We start from the raw sequence: 16,259 nt of genomic DNA on the forward strand, positions 1-16,259 counted from the left end.
ATAATTTCTCTCATTAACAACCCTAACCAGCCAGAAACACATTTCTGCACATTTTCACCAATCACATCCAAGACCCCATGTCTTGTATGGCACATTAGACCTAAATTGGGCTGCAGAAGCCCCAGAATTATGTGGCACAACCTCCCCAAGCTCCCTGCTCCTTACTTTCGGTCTCCTCCCAGTCCCGCCCAATCAGTGCAGTATTATTTGTGGTGTGTATTTTGATTTTGCACTGGCCCCAGAGCATAAATGGTCAATGTGCTGAGGAGTTTAGTATTGAGAGTAACTGCATTGCAGAGGAAAGCCTATGTCAGAGAGTTTGGACAGCTGTTTTGGAGGTACGTGGTGGTTTGACACTCAGAAAGGCAATTTGGCATTTAGGATTAAATCCTCAGCTGGTATAGATAGCTGTATCGCTATTGACGTCTCAGCTGATGGAGATCAGCAGCAGTGGATTTGGCCCTTGTTATCTAGGGGACAGTTGAGGCTTTTGGTATTGAGAAGGGAATTCATTTCCTCTTTCCCTTCATCCCCCTGCTACATTCACAGTAACAAGCTGCCCTGCCACCCTCATGTCTGGCATTTCATCTGCAGTTAGCCCATATGACAGAGCCTGCTCACTGCTAGCGTACCTCCTCCTGGTCACTCTGGGGATTAGCTGATTCCAGGTCAGACACCTCCTTTCTACTTTCATAGATTCATAGACTCTAGGACTGGAAGGGACCTCGAGGGGTCATCGAGTCCAGTCCCCTGCCCTCACGGCAGGACCAAATACTGTCTAGACCATCCCTGACAGACATTTATCTAACCTACTCTTAAATATCTCTAGAGATGGAGATTCCACAACCTCCCTAGGCAATTTATTCCAGTGTTTAACTACCCTGACAGTTAGGAACTTTTTCCTAATGTCCAACCTAAATCTCCCTTGCTGCAGTTTAAGCCCATTGCTTCTTGTTCTATCATTAGAGGCTAAGGTGAACAAGTTTTCTCCCTCCTCCTGATGACACCCTTTTAGATACCTGAAAACTGCTATCATGTCCCCTCTCAGTCTTCTCTTTTCCAAACTAAATAAACCCAATTCTTTCAGCCTTCCTTCATAGGTCATGTTCTCAAGACCTTTAATCATTCTTGTTGCTCTTCTCTGGACCCTCTCCAATTTCTCCACATCTTTCTTGAAATGCGGTGCCCAGAACTGGACACAATACTCCAGTTGAGGCCTAACCAGCGCAGAGTAGAACGGAAGAATGACTTCTCGTGTCTTGTGTACAACACACCTGTTAATGCATCCCAGAATCACGTTTGCTTTTTTTGCAACAGTATCACACTGTTGACTCATATTTAGCTTGTGGTCCACTATGACCCCTAGATCTCTTTCTGCCATACTCCTTCCTAGACAGTCTCTTCCCATTCTGTATGTGTGAAACTGATTGTTCCTTCCTAAGTGGAGCACTTTGCATTTGTCTTTATTGAACTTCATCCAGTTTACCTCAGACCATTTCTCCAATTTGTCCAGATCATTTTGAATTTTGACCCTGTCCTCCAAAGCAGTTGCAATCCCTCCCAGTTTGGTATCATCTGCAAACTTAATAAGTGTACTTTCTATGCTTACATCTAAGTCGTTGATGAAGATATTGAACAGAGCCGATCCCAAAACAGACCCCTGCAGAACCCCACTTGTTATACCTTTCCTGCAGGATTGGGAGCCATTAATAACTACTCTCTGAGTATGGTTATCCAGCCAGTTATGCACCCACCTTATAGTAGCCCCATCTAAACTGTATTTGCCTAGTTTATCGATAAGGGTATCATGCGAGACCTTATCAAATGCCTTACTAAAGTCTACGTATACCACATCCACCGCTTCTCCCTTATCCACAAGACTCGTTATCCTATCCTTCTCTCCTGCCTTCTGTTCCTGGCTCTCAGAGGGGCTAGAGGCTCTGTGTTTGTGCCTTTTGGCCAAGTCATATGTGTCATCCTCTTTTAGGGTATCAAAGCCTCTTCTTACAAACAGGCCCAGACAGGCTTCCCCTTCACTGGCCAGCTATTGCCACTTCCCCAGTAGCTGGTAGGGGAACCTGGGCCCTCCTTCTACCCCAGGGTCCAGCTAAGGGACCCTCTACACCAGTGGCTTTCAACCTTTCCAGACTACTGTACCCCTTTCAGGAGTCTGATTTGTCTTGTGTATCCCAAGTTTCACTTCACTTAAAAACTACTTGCTTACAAAAAGACACATAAAAATAGAAAAGTGTCATAGCACACTATCATTGAAAAATTGCTCACTTGCTCATTTTTATCATATAACTATAAAATACATCAACTGGGATATAAATATTTTACTTACACTTCAGTGTATAGTATATAGAGCAATATAAACAAGTCATTGTCGTGTGAAATTTTAGTTTGTACTGACTTCACTAGTGCTTTTTATGTAGCCTGTTGTAAAACTAATCAAATATCTAGATGAGCTGATGTACCTCCCGGTAGACCTCTGCATACCCCCAGGGGTATATGTACCCCTGGTTGAGAACCACTGATCTAATCAACAGCCAAGGTCTTTTCCATTCTGGACCTTATTTTCCCTGATCCTTTCCTAACCCTCTGGCTCCTTAACCTTCTCTGGGTTTGCTAGTCCCAAAAGTCCCCCCAGAAGTAATTGTAGGCAACTTTACCTCCATAGCCCTCACACACACCTCCCTTATCCCAGAGAGTGATGACAGACTACTGCCCTGCAGCCCCATCTCTGCTGCCAACTTTCTGTCTTATTAAAACCAACCCAGCTGGTTCCTCCTCAGCTGGGCTCCTCCATTATTCAGTCAGGGGATTACTTAACCCCTCTGATTCCCCTCAGTTGTGGCCTGGCTGGTTAACTGGCCCTCTTCTTAGCCTACATTAACCCCTTCAGGGCAAGTGTGGGGTGAACACCCCAACTTATTGTTTCTGCTAAAATGATCAGCAGTAAAATAATTAACAAAAATAACATTTAAATTATCATCAGAATTCAAAGTTAGCAGCCCTCTCAGGGAAATGAGGTGATTCACATCGCTGTGAGATTCTCTGTGTGCCTCCAGACTCAGGCAGATACCCCTACATCATTTTACATTCTGTTCATATTTTGAAGGTTTTATTCCCAAACAAGAGTGACTGCTTGAAATTAAAACATATTCTGTAGCACAATTAGATGGTAGTTTTAAAATAACCTTCAACCGTGTGTCAGTTAACACAGCTGCATAATCCTATTATCCACAGAATGCTGACCTATGCAGGATAACATAGAGGCTACCAGTGCAGGAAGTAATGCTTTCATATCACAGAAGATGTACTTCTTGAAGTCTAGGTGTAGAGCAGTAGAACTAACCTGTGGGCAGTTTGAGCCCACAGTCATGGTCACTGCCTTTAAAGGATGACATTGCATTGACATATCTGTTAGGGTTAAGGAATTGCTCTCAGTTGTATCATACTGTGACTTTACCCCACTGTGTACCCACAATGCCCCCCGCATACATTTGCTTAGTGTCAATCTCCCTAGCCAATCCAGACCTCTGACAACTCCCTGCTTCAGTATATGTTCCTTTTTTGAGACTGCACAATTCATGAGATGCTTCTGAGTATTGTGCCACTATATCTAGGATTTGCATCAAAGGAAATCTGAATGTGGATAGAATGTAATCCTTTTCTCTTCCCAAAGATCATCTCCTTCCCTGATGGATGCTTATTGCCAGATACCTATCAAGGGGTACTGACAAAAACACATGGTTTCTTGTGTGTTTCCTTTCCCAGATCTCCTTGTAACTTCTCCAGGTATTAATGACCGTTATGTATGTCCCACATGTACCTTTGCTAGACTTGCTTCTCTGGCAACAGAAACTTGGTACAATGTGCTCTGTAAACCCAATTATCAGAATACAGTCATGCTCTGGGGCTTCTTGGGAACTGCAGACCTCTTCTTCCTTCCTGTGCCAGTTTTTTCTGAGCCTAAGCTGGTTCCCAGTGTTAGGAAGATTAACACTGCCGAGACTGTACCAAGTAGGTACAAAGTGCTGTCAGTGCAATATCTATTTATCACTGGCTGCAGTTTATACAATGGCTGATCTAATCAAACTGTGTGTAATGAATGGGGAGGTGGTGTGCAATGCTCACCTGTTGAAGGTGCTAATAGGTGGATTTTATGGCATACAATGTGATACGCATGTACCACTTGCATCTGGTTGCATCGTTGTGGAAATCCTATGGCAGTGACATTCTCCAGTCTATACCCATCATCAATGCTTTGGAAAGGAGCAACTTTTGGTAAGCACAACTAATTTGTGCCCTGTCGTAGGGTCCACTCACCACTAGGGGAGCCTCATGGCCATGTCTGGGGGTTAGCACCACTCAGGTCTGACCTGACCTGCGGCCGCTCTTTGTCTCTGCAACTCTGGGTGCTCCTTCTTCATGATTTGGCCTCTGGCTAGGTCACTATATTTGTTTCCTCCTTCCGAGGTATCAAAGTCCTTCTTCACTGACAGTGTCAGGCAGTCTTCTCATGTACTGCACCCGGATGGTGCCACTTCCTCAGTGGCTGGTAGGGGAACCGGGGCCTAGCCACTATTCCAGTTTCCAATCCAGAGACCTTGTACCTGGCAACTGTACTTTTCCTCAGCCGTGTTGCTCCTTCCCTCAACTCCTTCGTACAGCTTCTGTTTCCACTCACCTTCTATGGGTATCCCAGCTCAGATCCTTCCTCCCAGGGAGTAACTGCAGACTACTAAACTCATCAGCCTCAAAACTACCTCCCTAATCCCAGGGAGTGTTTGCAAAGTGCTTCCCTGCAGCCTTTTTCTGTTGCCAGCTCCCTGGCTTTATTAACCTGGCCTTGCTCCTCCCCGCAGCCGGTCTTCATCAGGAAATTAGGCCTTAGCACCCCCTGGCTTTCCTCCAGGTGCGTCCTATATTTTAATTGGCCTAATTTACCCCTTCAAGCCTTGTATGGGTTGGACACCCCATCACAGACCCCAGTTTGTACTGTCTTTTGAAAATATTCAGTGGGTGCAAATTCCAGTTGTGCCTGCTGTTTTAGGGGAAAACACCCAATTTAGTGGTGGAAACCCTTTGAAAATGTAGCCCATAAGGAAAATACATACATGTTTAGTACTATAACAGTCTAGGAGGAAATTTCCAAAGGCACAAAGGACAGCAAGACACCCAGCTTCCTGTGACACAGGCAAACTAGTTTAAATTAAAAGCAATATGCAGTTCACCTATCTCTGAACCTCAGAGGAATGTCAAGAGTCATTGTAATGTGCCAACCAACCCACTTGTAAAATGTAACTGAATTGTTAAGTTTGGCTGTATCCCAGTTGCTTTTTATTTGCTATTGTGCATGCCCTAGATCCCATAACCCTAGATCAAAAGAAATACTAATAATGTTATTGTATCCACTTGTCTATGAACCTGTTGGTTGCTAATGTTATTGTATCTACTTGTTAGAATAGAACAAAGGAAAATGTTGTCACACTGCGTTTATATGGACATGCCCCGCTAATTACATTTACACTAAGTTTACCTGTGATTGCTGTCTGTATATGTAATTAACCCTGGAACAATAATCTGTGTTACTGTTTAGTTTTGAAGTCATTTGATGTCTAAAACTGTCTAAAACTGAAAGCTAATATTTTTGTCTATCATATTTGTTCCCGTTAACCTGCACCCATTTGTCCAAAGTTGCTCAGCAAGGAATAATATTGACTTCAAAGTGTGGGGGACTGTGCGCCTAAAAAAGGGAAATCTCCAGACACATGCTGCGCTAAAAACACTTGGCAGGGTATTTTCAATTAAAAATAGTGAACCTTGGGAACGATCCTGCCATCTCTGATTTTTTGGATGCTATCAGAGGGCTTTCCAGATACAAGACAGAATTTCCCAAATCCATTATGAAAAGACTGTAAGAGGCTGACAGATTACTACATCTTTGCTACCATTTTGGACTACTTACTCTGATCCAGCTGTAATGTATTTTATCTGCTTTAACCTTTGCTACAACTCTCATTATTTGTTCCTAATTAATAAATCTTTAGCTTTAGTTTATTGGCTACAGCTTTATCTTTCAGATCTGGGGCATATTTTGACCTGGGCATAAATGATTGGCCCTTCAGGGCAGGAAGTAACCTAATGTGTGCTGAATTACTTACTTTCATCATAAAGTCTAGTCTGTCTGGTAAAATAGGGGCTGATGTGCCTAAAGGAGTCTGTGGCTCCATGGTAAAACTAATATAGTAAAACTATAGTAAAACTATAGTAAAACTAATATAGTGATCCAGGAGTACACTTTTGTTACTGGTTTGGTAAAATCCAGTGATAGAATATACTACCTGTCTGGGGTGTCTGCCCCGATTTCTGACAGTCTGACCTGAGTTTGGTACTCTTAGCTGTGAGACACTCCAGGCACCTTGATGCTCCAATTTAAAATCAGTGGGAGGTAGGAACTCATCTCCCTTTTGCATCTTTAACAATGTTCCCCTTAAATGTCACTTACTATAAAGAAATGGAAAAACTTACTTGTGCTTATATCACTCGTGAGCATTGTGGTCATCCCAGACTTCCAGAACTAAAAACTTGTTAAGACCCTATATATATAATATATATGCTCTGTTATCTCTCTATATTATACAATAGATGTGATTACATGTACTGTTTTTCATAATGAAGGCACCTACATAGCTCCACATTCTTGAAACGTGGCCTAAATGCCTAAAGCCTAAAAACAGTCCAGCTGTTAAGGGACCAAAATGTCAAAGCAACCACTAGCTGGATACACAGGAATCTACACAAGCAAACACTTAACCTACTTTTTCTTACTCTTAATTCTGTTAAATAAAGAAGGACTAATCTCTGATAAGTTCTTTATTTTCACACTTTAAAATATATTTATCTTAATATTTTGTGCTCTTTCTAGTAGAGTAACAAGTTTAACTATGTCTGCTGTGGTGTTTTTAATGGAGCTTTTTCCTCTTTAGCCAGAAAACCTTTGACCCTAGCTGTTCTCTCAAATTGCTCCCTTGGGGATATTTGAGGGGAAAAGCCTGGTTGAAGATCTCTGAGAAATGTCTCATATAGTGTCTGTCACAGACCAACTTTGCTATGACAGTAGTGTTGGGAAGAAGACACTGCTCTCAAGAAGGCAGATAATTTTCACCTTGAGTCAAAGGGGACAACTCTGTATATCTTTTGCAGTGGAAATGTCTGGTGCCAATGTTCATACCAGATAGTAACAGGTTTAAAAAACAACAACATTGGCATCATGCCTAGCATTTAAATCTCTCAAGCCACTCCTTTTAATTGGAGCTGTGGTATCAATCTCTTTCCTGATAACACTCAAGCAGAGCACTTGGAACTTTTGTAAACCAGGCTAAGGGCTATCCTGGAATCAATACCAACATCAGCTTCAAATCAGTCACTAAAATTTTGTGTGTTGGCTGGAGAAATAATCCTTGAAGCCATCCTCCGTATCTTGAGACCAAATTCTTCAGTCTTTAATTGAGTAACACATCCATTGACTTTAATGGGAGGTTTTCCTCAATTAAGGGCTGTCAGCTTTGCTTTTGGCAAAGTTTTCTGTAACTATAACAGGAACGCTCCAAGTTTTTTGCTCCACAGCAGTGAATACATTATAGTAAAAATGCTTAAAATGCTGTGTTCGTTGTACACTCTGATAGCAAAGTCAAGGCTGCAAGCATACAGCCAGTACTAGTGACAACATCTGTATAGCTGCCAAAAGTCAGGATACATGAGGAAAGACCTTTATAATGTCGTCCTCTGTATATGTTTTCTCTCTGAAGGAAATTCCACTTATTTAGCCAGTTTCATCAGCTTGGGCTTTAGTATTTCTGGCAGCTTTATTTATCTAAAAAATTGAGGAAAAAGCCCCTGGCGTCAAGAAGCAGCTTGACTCTCAGAGTGCTGGAGAAGTATTAAAGTGCGACTGTGAAGAAGTGTTTGGTATTGACAGATCCATTGGCATTGCCTTGTTGCTTGAGCTTAGCATCAACTTCCCTGCAAATGCTAATGAGGGTGAAGAGGATTATCCTTTGGCACTGACAGTCTCACTGCTGAGATGAGGTGATCTTTCCTAGTCTTCTGCCTGCAGAGTGAGTCCAGCTCATAGTCACACCTTCTCAAATGCCAGCAAGAACAAAGGAAGTTTCTTCAGCATTGACAGGCTCGCATGCAAAAATAGTTGGGTTCATGCCTCAGCCCTGGCAAAGGAGCATTTGGTAAACAAAGAAATAAGGCTATGTCTACACTTGGAGTTGGGGGTGCGGTTCCCAGCTCAAGTGGCCATATTTGTACCACCTGTCATCAAGCTAGTGCACTAAAAAATGTGGTATAGCCTCAGTGACACTGGCAGCTGTGACCAGCAGCACAGGCTAGCTGCCACAAGTATGTAGCTACAAGGTTATGGCAAGTTTATACTCGGAGCGGCTATTCTGTGTTGCTGCTCTCCGCTGCCCCTGCTACTGTGGCTACACCGCGGGTTAAAAAAGGAAGAGGATATATTCAATAGCTCTCACTGAAAAAAATCAGGAAATACTAACCGCTTTGGTCCTAGATATTGCTGGTTTGAGCAAAATCATTTATGCGTCCCTATAAGTGTCAATTCAAGAAGAATTACTTCATTCAAATGATTTTTTAAGAGCTGCTTTTAGTATATCAAATATATCTCTAGATTTCTTGCTATGCAATTGCTGAGACAGCATCCTTGGTTCTGTACTTTGGAACTCTACCTTGAAGTTAATATGCAGTGCTAGACTTGCTTTGGAAAGTCCTAATGTCTTTAACTTTAAAACAGATGACCTCGTGGCGAAATTTGAAGAGACAAGGTGATATCTCCTGGATGTCTAAATCTCATTGTCCTGCTGTTCCCAATATGGAAAGTGTCTATGCTAGTTGCAGACTAGAAACTTTTATTTACAGTTAATACAGAGACAGTTCTTATGCACTATTGCTTTTTCCTGTGTGTCCTTTGGTTCCTTCTCCAAAGGGCCAATTTTGTATTAACCTCTTCCCAGACTTTTGCCATGAAAGGGGGTGTTCTTTTTTTTCCAAATAGCAACAGTACAGCCAACTCCTTTGCTCACACCTAATGGAGGATGAGGGTCCATTTCTGTTACCTTTGTAGGATATAGATTTCCTTTTTTCACCCTGCATTTAGAAAGTTCAGTTAATCTCTTTTGGATAATCCTTTTTCTATGGTAGATGTTCGTGTTGGAATACTTTTTCCTTTAACAGGACCAATTCTAGGCTTTAGATTTAGAAGACACAACTTTCACATCACAATTGCTCTCTCTCGTGTGCACATGTGCATGTACACACACATGCGGAAATATCTTACACTCTGTTAGCATCACAAACAGTATTTACCAATTGCCTGGAAGAGATAACAGCTCATCTTCATGATCTAGGTTACTAAAACAAGTCTAGGGAAGCTATCATAAAAACTGCTGCTGGCTTTTACCTCATTTTTTAAATGTTTTCTTATCACTTGAGAAGTATCTACTCTTTCCTGTTGAAACTGAACTTAATGGGACCTGTTTTGGAAGCACCTGAACAAAGGGATTCTTTGCAGGGGACAGCTTAAGTAAAATGCAGATTCTTTGCCATGCTTGCCATGGGAAGTGGAAGGTAAGGATCCTGAAATGGAATCAGAGACAGTTGATACATTCTATAGGGTACAAAGTGAATCCTTGCCAATGACAAATGCCATCATGCAATGCAAAGTTCAAAATGATCCACTGTTATTAAAGGGTGTGACACTACCAGGAATAGATGAACTTATGCACGCAAACAGCTATTTCTAGCTTTCTTTGCTCCAAAAGAATAGTTGTGTGTATTTAAAGTTGCTGAATATGAGGCAACAGAGATATTTCTATGAAGTTCAGGTCACCCACACTCCGATAGTTACATAAAGGCCATTTGGGAAGCGTAAAAATGGAAGTCCTTGTCAGAAGTTGTGCATGGTGAATAGGGATTGTACATAAATGGACAGGGCCACCCGGGAGGGGGGCAAGAGGGGCAATTTGCCCCAGGCCCCAGGCTCCACAGAGGCCCCCATGAGAATGGCCGAGGCTCCGGCCCCAGCCCGACCCAACCCTGTCTCCGCCCCTCTCCCGGAGACTCAGTGCATCCAGGAGCATCCCTGGACAGCTGCAGCGTGGGTCCGGCAGGGCCCCTGAGCTCCGCCTTCTCAGAGCCATGTGGTAAGGGGGCAGGGCTGCGAGTTCCACGCTGAGCTCAGCTCCCTCCGCTCTGCCTGGAGCTCGCAGCCTCACCCCCTTACCATGTGGCTCTGAGTGGGGATGAGCTCAGGGGCTCCGCCGGAGCCACGCTGCAGCTGTCCAGGGAAGCTCCTGGATAGGTTGAGGCTCTGGGTGAGAGAGGAGCTGGGGGTACGAGGCCGGGGCTGGGAGGCATTGGATAAGGGGCAGGAAGTTCCAGGGACAGTCAGGGCACAGGGAGGGGGCAGAGGTTGGCAGGGGGAGGTCAGGGGACAGGGAATGGGGGGGTTGGATTGTGGGCATTCCAGGGGTCTGTCAGGACTCAGCGGGGGTGTGGATAGGGGTCGGGGCAGTCAGGGGACAGGGAGCAGGGGTGGAGTCCCGGTGTGGTGGTTGTGGAGGGGACAGTGAGGGGACAAGGAGCAGGATGGGTTGGGGATTCTGAGGGGGGCTAGCAGTAACTGGGGTTAGGAAGTGGGTTGGGGGTCAGTATATTGGGGGATGGGCCAGCTGTTTTTGGGAGGCACAGCCTTCCCTACCTACAAGCTCATTATGCAGTGGTACGTGCTTGTCTAGTAGATTCAATGTGTTAGTTCATTTAAGGCTTACATCTTTCACTTCGAAATTGGTACATTTAATTCTTATTAATTCATTCATATGGTGAGCTATTCAGGTTGGGGAGGGTTAGCTTCATTTGAATATATTAGCACTGGGTAGGGATACATGATAAGATTGCATATCTGTCCCTAACTCAACCAGGGATTGTATCCTCCCCTGCATTCGTGAGGTCTCATGTGTTATATTCAGTGGTTTAAATCTTTATTATCTTGGGTGATATTCCTTTCACATTATAAAACTTGAGGTTTGACCCCGCTTTATAATCAAACACTTTTTAGATTATTTATATCACTATTTATCTAAATGCTTGGAGGCAAGCGGGTATTATGTAGGTGGAGTTGCATCGTACGACCCGTTAATTAACTCGTGACCATCACATCGTACCCTATTTTGAGACCGCCTGTGTGGTTTAAATTGCACTCTGTTACCATTACATGCATGTTCTTTTGAGATTTCAGTTTCACAAGCCATAGCTCATCAGATTTGGACCAGTAAATTCTTCAAGTTCCATTGGAGTATGTAATAGTCTAATACTAAAGACATCCTCCACTGGTGAGGGACCCATGTGAGCAGTTTAGAAGATATGCATGGAGTTAATCATTAATGGTATTAGCAGGAGGTAAGGTACAGTGTCGCCTAGTCCTGTTTGTCAAAGGGTGAGCTGGATGGCAGGAGGGAGATCACTTGATCATTACCTGTTAGGTTCATTCCCTCTGGGACACCTGGCATTGGAGACAGATATGAGTCAAGGAAACCAGCAGAGTATCAGGAACCTGGAAAAATCTCTGACTGGATGGGCTCGGGCGTTTGGTCACAAGCTGGGGTGGTTCAAAAGTTTTGGATTTTTTTAAGCAGATTATTTGTATTGTTTCTTTAAACAATCAAACACAGCAAGCAGCAAATATTTGGCCACACACTACTGAAACCCCAAACCATGTGGAGGTTTTGGCAGACTAATTTCAGCTTTTCAATTTAAAAAACCACAACAAATTTTGAAGGAAAGCAGACATTGTCCGTAATTTTTTTCTGCTTTTTAAAAACCCCTAGTTTTCGATCCAGAAAAAGTTTTGACGGAAAATATTTCTCCAACCTTTTTAATGAGCTTTAGTGCCTTTTAGCACTAGCTGATGCTGAGAACCAGTGATACCTTGTAAAGAAGTTTTCTCAAAACTGTGTTTGTGCCAAGATGCAAAAGGTTTATTTTTCCCAGAGCCACCTGTGGGGTGGGAGCAAGTGGGGCAATTTGCGCCAGGCCCCGCAGGGGCCCCCAAGAGAATATAACATTGTATAGTATTGCAATTTTTTTTATGGAAGGGGACCCTGAAATTGCTTTGCCCCAGGCCCCCTGAATCCTCTGGGCAGCCCTGTAGAGGAAATGGCAGAATACTGTTAGCAAACACAACACATCTAAACATGCTCCTTTTCATCCTTGGGAGCAATCCAGCACCCCACTGTAATGAATCCACATGAGAACGTAGCCTTCATATACTAGATTTCATGGCACGATGTTTGGTGTCTCTCATCTATCTGTCTTTAATTACAAAGACTTCTCCATTTTTGTCTGCATTCTCACTTTAGCGCTGCACAAACTTATGTTTGCTTCACTATAGGCAGTGAAATTATTCTTCTATGATCTTATACAATACATGTTCTAGGAATTCCAGTAGTGCTCCTGTCACCTTATCTGTCTATGAACTCAGATACAGATAGAGAGTACATGTGGCACACTTCAAATACACACATTGTGGAGACTATAACTGCATTGGTTAGGTAGAAATGGACCTGGTAGATGCAAGACTGGCTGTAACTGATCTTGTTTGGGTGGTGCAGAACCTGACAGCTTAACATTGTTTGCTTACTCATCAGAGGGGCTTTTTCTAGTATCTTGATTGAAAAGGACATTTGGCTTTGGCACTGACTCGTTTGTCATAGGTATCCTCTGAGCTTACACACCTGGCAGTTATTTCTACTCCCTGGCGGACACGCTCAGTCAGTGATTCAATAAGCCTTCTTTCTCTTAAAGAAGACACAACTCTTTAGCTACAGTAGAGCCAGTATTACTCTAATTAGCATCCTGATTTTGGGATCTGTATTGGTAACACTTTCTGAAGGTAATGAAAGTACTCTGAGAACAATTAAACGTTCTATGCATAAAACAGACTATTTTAATGGAAACAAAATGTCCTGTTTTGAGTAGGAATAAGGACCTCAAATCTTGTCTTAGTTGTGGAGGTCATCCTTAACTAAATCAAATTTTATTTTTAAAAATAAAACTAAGAATTAAACATAGATACACTCTCCGCTTTGTAATATTTCTAGAAAGAGAAGCAGATATTAATTACACAGCAATACAATTCAGTGTTTTCTCAGTGTTTTTTTTCTACACTGCAGAACAATAAATGAAGCAGCCAAACAGAGGGGAGGTAACAAGGAAACAGAGGACTAAAGTCTGTCCATCATTTGTGGGGGGTGAGGTGAAGAAATCAGGGGTAGCAAGTTATATCTGATGGAAAAGAAAACATATTCAAGTACAATTATTTGCTGGAACACAGATTGAGATATAGGGCCTGGTCCAAACCCCATTGAAGTTAATGGGAATCATGACACTGACTTCAAAGGGAGTTGGGTCAGGCCCTAAAGGCATAAAAGTCAATTTAATCTCCCCTACATAGCTCCATTTCAGAGTCAGCATATTGTTTCCTGTCTTCATGTTCTTCAGAAGTTTCTGTACAGAGAACATATATACCAAAATGGAAAAGTCTTGCTGCTGTGCATCACCCAGTATTTCACTGCAAATAGGATAGAGGCAGAGACCCTTCATCAATAAAATCTTTAACAGCATTCAGCATTTTCTTTATTAAGGGCCTGATCTTGCACCACTGGGGACAAAGGGAGCTCTGCCATTGACTTCAGTAGGTCCTGGATCAAGCCTTTGTTGAGTTTCAGGAATCGTATTAGGAAAAACTAGTAAAATATTGTCTTCTGTTTTAATTCCTTTTCTTGTACAGGAGTCTCTCTCTGACTCAAGTATCTATAAGGGTTCCATAAACGGGGCACTAACAACCTGAAATCTGATGAATTTCAAGAAATTAGTTTAAAATAGTATCACATACTACCACTGACCTTCAGCACCTCTGCCAATTTTTGTGGTTTTACAATTGCATTATCCTAGTTTAAAAAATGTTGTTCTCTCTCCTATCGCTGTGTAAATTGTTAGGATATAGATATGCAGGCCTGTCTGCAAAGGCTTATACTTTAAGAATTTAGATGTATTCTTATCACTTAGCTAGTTATAGAGGTATAAAAGAAAGAATTAAAATCACTGTCTGTGTAATGGCCTTCTCTTACTGTGACAGGCTAAGGCCTTTAGCTAAGATGTAGTTAGGCAGCCATAAACTGGGAAGTGTATGGTCACATCCTCACATTCCAAACTAGGCACATTGAAATAAGGTACTATTGGGCTATTAGGAATACAATCCTGTCCTGATATTCCTCTCACCTTCAGAGAAAGGGAAGATCCTAGAAGATAGCATCCTGTCTGGCAAGAACTCACTTATCGGTAGACACAGCTGGAAAACCCTTATGTCTGTATAGATGTAGTTGTGAAATTCTCACTGCTGTATTGTTTTGTATGTTTATTTGGATGGTCTCTGGTTCTGTAATTGTTTCAGTCTACTGTATAATTAAGTTGTTGGGTGTAAACCAATTAAGGTGGTGGGATATAATTGGTTAAATAACCATATTACAATATGTTAGGATTGGTTAGTTAAATTTCAGTAAAATGATTGGTTAAGGAATAGCTAAGCAAAACGCAGGTTTTATTATATAGTCTGCAGTCCATCAGGAAGAGGGGGAGGGAATGGGAATGGGAACAGGGACTGGGGATGGGGGAATTAAAATCATATCTTGCTAAACGGGAAAATGGGAACAGGGAACAGGAATAGGGACACAGGCAAGGCTCTGTGGTGTCAGAGCTGGGAAGGGGGACACTGAGGAAGGAAACTGGAATCATGCTTGCTGGAAGTTCACCCCAATAAACATCGAATTGTTTACGCCTTTGGACTTCGGGTATTGTTGCTCTCTGTTCATGTGAGAAGGACCAGGGAAGTAGGAGAGTGAAGGAATAAGCCCCCTAACATAAATAACCCACACACACAGAGGGAAATTAGTAAGTGATTCTATTTGGTAGAACCATTTTATATTCACAGTGTTGTCAAATGCACAAAGTAAACAAATTGAGAAAAATATTTGTCTTGCTAATCTTTCAGCAATAGCGAAATGGTGTCCTTTCAAAATACCAGTGGTAACAAATTTACCTTTGTATTAGGGCTGTTGATTATAAATTATTATGGCTGTTAATTAATGACAGTTAATGCCTGAGATTAATTGTAGGGCTGTCGATTAATTGCAGGTAACTCAAAAAAATTAATTGTGATTCAAAAAATGAATCATGATTAATCGCACTGTTAAACAATAGAATACCAATTGAAATTTATTTAATTTTTTTGAATAGTTTTCTCTGTTTTCAAATATATTGTTTTCTACTACAACACAGAATACAAAGTGCACAGTTCGCACTTCATATTATTTTTATTACAAATATTTTCACTGTAAAAATGATAAACAAAAGAAATAGTATTTTTCAATTCACCTTATACAAGTACTATAGTTCAATCTCTTTATTGTGAAAGTGTAACTTACAAATGTAGATTTTTTTGTTACATAACTGCACTCAAAAACAAAAGAATGTAAAACTTTAGATCCTACAAGTCCACTCGGTCCTACTTCTTGTTCAGCCAATCACTACGACAAACAAGTTTGTTTACATTTATGGGATATGCCGCTGCCTGCTTCTTATTTACAATGTCACCTGAAAGTGAGAACTGGCATTCACTTGGCACCTTTGTAGCCAGTGTTGCTAGGTATTTACATGCCAGATAGGCTAAACACTCGAATGCCCCTTCATGCTTCGGCTACCATTCCAGAGGACATGCTTCCATGCTGATGATGCTCGTTAAAAAAATAGTGTGTTAATTAAATTTGCGACTGAACTCCTTGGGGGAGAAATGCATGTCTCATGTTCTGTTTTACCCACATTCTGCATATATTTCAGGTTATAGCAGTCTCAGATGATGTTTGTTTTAAGAACACTCACAGCAGATTTGACAAAACACAAGGTACCAATGTGAGATTTCTAAAAATAGCTACAGCACTCAACCCAAGGTTTAAGAATCTGAAGTGCCTTCCAAAATCTGATCAGGACAGAGTGCGGAGCATGCTTTCAGAAGTCTTAAAAGAGCAACACTCCAATGTGGAAACTACAGAACCCAAACCACCAAAAAAAAAAAAAGAAAAGAAAAGAAAATCAACCTTTTGCTGGGGCATCTG

Source organism: Chelonoidis abingdonii, chromosome 1 (assembly GCF_003597395.2).
Source record: "Chelonoidis abingdonii isolate Lonesome George chromosome 1, CheloAbing_2.0, whole genome shotgun sequence".
Taxonomy (NCBI): domain Eukaryota; kingdom Metazoa; phylum Chordata; order Testudines; family Testudinidae; genus Chelonoidis; species Chelonoidis abingdonii.